Source organism: Haliotis cracherodii, unplaced genomic scaffold (genome assembly GCF_022045235.1).
Source record: "Haliotis cracherodii isolate W230 unplaced genomic scaffold, xgHalCrac1.p SCAF_5, whole genome shotgun sequence".
Taxonomy (NCBI): domain Eukaryota; kingdom Metazoa; phylum Mollusca; class Gastropoda; order Lepetellida; family Haliotidae; genus Haliotis; species Haliotis cracherodii.
This window is the reverse complement of record NW_027266308.1, coordinates 51,380,810-51,386,283: the sequence shown is the minus strand read 5'-3', so window position 1 is coordinate 51,386,283 and position 5,474 is coordinate 51,380,810. Positions and strand designations below refer to the sequence as shown.

General features: G+C 42.7%; 1 pseudogene; it reads right to left on the bottom strand.

Annotated features, from left to right (window-relative positions):
* Nucleotides 1–2,218: 2,218 nt before the first annotated feature.
* Nucleotides 2,219–5,121, bottom strand: LOC139443044 (uncharacterized; annotated as a pseudogene).
* Nucleotides 5,122–5,474: the final 353 nt, after the last annotated feature.

Genomic DNA, 5,474 nt, shown 5'->3' with positions numbered 1-5,474 from the left:
ATATTAAATAAAGTATAATTTTTGTTCGTGTCCATGAGTTTGTGAGCGAATGCTGTTTAACGCCGCAAAATTCCAGTCAAAACACGACAGCCTTTAACTCATCGAGTGAGTGAGTTGGGTTTAACGCCGCTTTTAACAGTATTCCAGTTATATCACGGCGTGTCAGCTTAATGTGGGAGGAAAGCCCGAAGTGATGCAGGTCTAAGACGTTTACCACTTCGGTGAAACCCACGAGCACGGGTATGGTGCTGACAAATCCAGAAACATAATTGCGGCGAACCGGGATTCGAACCCACAATCATAGGTTTCTGGCGTGCCCAAGGGACGCAACTCTGCACAGCGAATCGCGGCGCCTTAGACGACTGGGCCACCCGTGCCCCCCTTTAACTCATCGAATCTGGAACAGGTCAACCAGTGACTGATAATATGAACATCGAACATGACCATGATTGTAGCCTATACTGGCCACGTCACTTTGTTGATTGTAAGTCATCGTTCCCCGACGATTTATTTACAGGAAGCCTTCATATAGCTGGAATATTGCTTTAAGCTTGCCGACAAACAAACAAACAAACCAATTAGCCAAACTGACCTTAAACTACATACATACTGTACATGTATCAGCCAATAACTACAAGATTGATTAATCATCAATGTCTGCACCCATGGAAGGATGGGCAGTCTCATTCGTGACCAACTCGTGTTATTCCGGGACAAGCCGAATATCGGTTACGGAAAGGGGCGAGTGGTGACAAATGGGGCAGTATTGGAATATGACAGGGGAAGCTTCACACAGAAAACAATGGTGCAGGTCTCTCACCGGCTCCACTCCCCCGTGCCCCTGCACGTGCACTGACGGTAGTACACCACCACGCTGATTAGGTCATCGCACCGCAGTTACTGCTGTTACTGACGACGGTGTACCAGACTCCAGACAATGCATCAACTACTACTTTGATGTTGTTGCATCGATCATACGTTCTGTCCAGATGATTAAGTGCTGATTTAGAACCCTCTCCTGGATCGTCAATCTATCACAGGCGGCAGATGTGTATATAAGGATAGCGTTGGGCCTTTTCCTGGATTATGAATTGATTTATAAAGGAAAATACATTTGAGGCGTCTGTCCGACATGCCATCAGAATATACAATTCCCTCAATCTGCTGCTCAAGTCAGTCTTGAATGCTACTCTAAGTGGTTATCAGCTAATATGATAATTTTATAGCAGTCCTAGGAAATCGAAAGTTTGTCTGTACATCAATAGTTTATGTTTGTGCTGGGATGTATTGCTGTAAATGCAATATATCAGTTTTCACATCTACCCCAAGAGCAGAATATATATTATGATAAACACTCATGCCGGGACAAGCCAATTCAGGTGACGGAAAGGAGCGAGTCGTAACGAATGCCTTCACACTCAGTATTTCTTCAGCAGTAAAATCAGCCATGCTGACCGTGAGGATCGGGTTGTGAGGTTTAAAAACAACTTAGGTTATGGGTGAGTGAGTGAGTTGGGTTTAATGCCGCTTTTAACAGTATTCCTGTTATATCACGGTGTGTCAGCTTAATGTTGGAGGAAAGCCCGAGGTGATGCAGGTTTCGTTTGTCTGGCGCTCGCATCAGCCTCGTTCAAAAAGAGCATTTAACGCCATTACCGTGTATAACTAAATGTATATGTAAATAATTATTGCATTCATATGTACACATGTGTGGAATATATATATATATATATATATATATATATATATATATATATATATATATATATATATATATATATATATAAGTGTGTGTGTGTGTGTGTGTGTGTGTGTGTGTGTGTGTGTTTTCCCATCTAGCCCTAGGGGCGACTGTACATCTGTGAGGAATGAGCAATTTGCGTCCATCTCCAACGCCATCTCGCAACTGTCACAACGTCCATTATATTGTTTGGCTCCAGATGAAAGCACCACAACACTGACTGGTATTTTATTTAAGTTTAATTCAGATGTATATGGTATATGTACAAATAAAATGTTGTTTTTATTTACACAACCAGCTATATATTTACATTCATAACATGATTTGTAATTTAGTATCCCAATGACAATATATCTGGATGAATTTGGGTGATATTTACAAGATGACCCTATGTCAGTATTCACAATATAGGTGTATTTACAAACTCTTCTCAGAAAATACGCTTTTATCTTCAGTTCTGTATCCATGACAGCGCATCTACTCCAACCTGTAGTAACAGTCAGTCAGAAAGTTGGTCACGTGACAGACAAGTCCAAAAACCATAATGAGAAATTACCTGTGACTTCTTGGCCTCTGTTCTTTTTGTTTCCTTGGTTTCAAAGCTGCCTTTTTCTCAGTTTCTGTTACTGAAGATGAAGTTTCTGTTACTGCAGATGAAGTTTTTAAAACTGTGCAGGAACAATCTACAATCTCTACGGACAAGATAGACAGAGTGGAGAGAACAGCCTTGGGAAAATGGGCAGACCGCGAGACACACCTGCAGAGATGCACAAACACTGCTCTGGCTTCGTGTGTCATACATTTTGAGTGAGTGATTGAGTTGGGATTAACACTGAAACAGTATTTCAATTATAGCACGAAGTGTTAGCATGATATGGAAATATTAAATGTCAACGTCAGAGCATAGCCTATGTTGATTATCCGACGAAACAGATTCCATTTGCAAAAAGGAAATTGCGGCGAAAATAATATGAATGGATCACTGAAAATCAGTAATGACATCAGGTGTTGGCGAAAAGGGTAAGGAGAAACGCCCGGAGTGCCGGAGTGCCGGAGTGAAGCAGATAGTGAGTGAGTGAGTATGGTTTTACGCCGCTTTTAGCAATATTCCAGCAATATCACGGCGGGGGCTTCACACATTGTACCCATGTCGGGAATCGAAACCGGGTCTTTGGCGTGACGAGCGGACGCTTTCACCACTAGGCTACCCGACCTACACGTGAAGCCGATAAGGCGTTGACCACTATGATAATTTTGAATAATGTTGTTCAACCTCTGGCAGTTCACTGGGGTCAGGCTTTTAAGCCGATTTTACCAGTAGTTCTTCATTCACCAAGGTAACACAAGTTTGACTTAGCAGAAAATAATGAAAGCCTGTTTCATGAACTAGTGATAAGTTTGTTTGTTTGTTGTTTAACGTCGCTCTCAGCAATATTCCATCTGCGGCGTTTTGCAAATAATCGAGTCTTAACCAGCCAATCCAGTGATTGACATCATGCGCATCGATCCACACAATTGAGGTACGATGACATGCATAAACCAAGTCAGCATGTCTGACCACCTGATCCCGTTAGTCGCCTCTTACGACAAGCATGGCTTGCTGAAGATCAATTCTAACCCAGAATCTTCACGGGGCGAACTAGTGATTGGATGACACACGACATGTTTGTTTTGTTTGCTTAATGTGAAAGGAAAGCCAAACGTGACGCACACCTTTAAAACCCCAAGCACGGATGTGGTGCTGAAGAACAAATGTTCATACTTTGACCCAAATTAACATGATTTGAACCTAAGGGATTTAACTCTGCACTGGAAATTAAAGCACTGGACCATCAACCCCTCTTTTATGAAACAGCAGATGAATTAATCAACATATCTGTACTTACTGACAAACGGTTTCTTGTTTTTCTCCTGTCGTGACTGCCAGCTAGACATCACGTGACTCATTTCCGAGGTCACAAGATCATCACAGTTCTCCACGACATCATAGAACCTGGCCACCTACACTTACACTCGTAGTCACGGTGGACGTCCAGTAGAGTAGTTGCCTGAAGAAAAACATGGAATGAATTATTACAATTACGTCATTTCGGGATTTCTAACTGAAATCGGAATATATCTAAAATATGAATACGATTGTAGCTCTAATGGGAAATGAATTTGAGAGTAACGTATATCATTATCATGTAACGCTTGGAAATACATCGGAGCTCAATAGATGTTTATGCATTTTGTTGAATTATGAAGAAATTTTCTTTTCAAATACCACGCAAGGTTATGGAGTCTCCAAATTATATGTTGTAAATTATCTCGTAGCCGTCGTGACTATAGAACAAACCTATTGCTGCACTAATCTACCTACCCGCCAGTGGCCAGATTTCTCCGGGTACTCGTGAGCCATCAATGCTTTCTTGGACTTCCAGGATCCAAGACATGGCTCCGAGCCTACAACAGCAAGTGCTTCCCCTGCCTCACAGTGGTAGTGAGTTTCCAGCTTCAGGGCGCAGGTCCAGGAGTCAAAGTAGTTGGGATCCCGACCCCACGATGCATACCTCACCCCTTCGTGGTGGGACAGTCGGGTCCTGAAATACAAGATCCAGTTCATTCCAATAGACTTAGACCACAACAAACTGATTATCAGTTTGTCACCGTATTTTATCAACTATTCTTTTATTCTAGTCTAATCTATTTCCAAGAAAAGAACCCGTAAAAGATCCGGGGTAGAGTAGGTCTTCAGCAACCCTTCTTGCTGTGAAAGGCGACAATGCTTGTCGTAAGATGCGACTCACGGGATCGAGTGATCAGGCTCGCTGACTTGGTTAATTGATGCATGTGTCCCATGTGTCCCAATTGCGTGGATCGATACACATGATGTCAACCACTGGATTGTCTGGTCCAGACTCGATTATTTACAGACCTCCGTTACATAGCTCGACTATTGCTGAGTGCGGCGTTAAACAACAAACTAAACCAAACGAAATCAAAGAAAAGCTATTTGCCTTTTGTGACCTTCTCCAAATCAGGGTTCTCTTGAAGCATACAATTGACACTTTTGAGGCAGATGCAGAGAATTTATTTTTTTTACTTTCTGTCTTGTGCGGGTCCCAGAAGAGGACTTTCTTGTCATCAGTCACAAGCCGCGACCATTAGAAGGACGAGGACATCGGAAGTTCAGCTGTGACTTCCAACACATCGGTTTCAGAAGAGGAAGGTTTTGCAATAAGCTGTTTTTCAAGTTTCCACCGACCAAGCCCACGGATAGAGCCAAGGAGAGCCACGTTGACAGCATTTCTTCTGCCCTCTTCGTCTTTAAGGCATCCTTCAACATTGTCTGGTAGATGGTACAGCTTGAATACGACCTTCACCAAATCCGGAGCCATGTTCAACTCACGGGGGGATTAGCTTAAGAACTTCACAGTGCAAACAGCGAGAAACGATTTTCTGTGACTTGACGCAATCGCTCTGTCTCCAGGAATGAGAGTAACTAAGGTATGATTGTGACGTCATAGACAGGGTCATGTGACGTTATTGGCAATGGTTTGGCAATCATGACGTCATATAAAGGACCACGTGACGTTGGTGTCACATCTTGCCAATTATGACGCAACAGACAATGGAATTTCCGTATTTCTGTTAGTTCCAGTACATTCGTCACCACTCGCCCCTTTCCGTAACCTGCAAGAAGACTCGTCCCCCTATCGACGAATGTTATGTGCGCAAATACGACAAACCA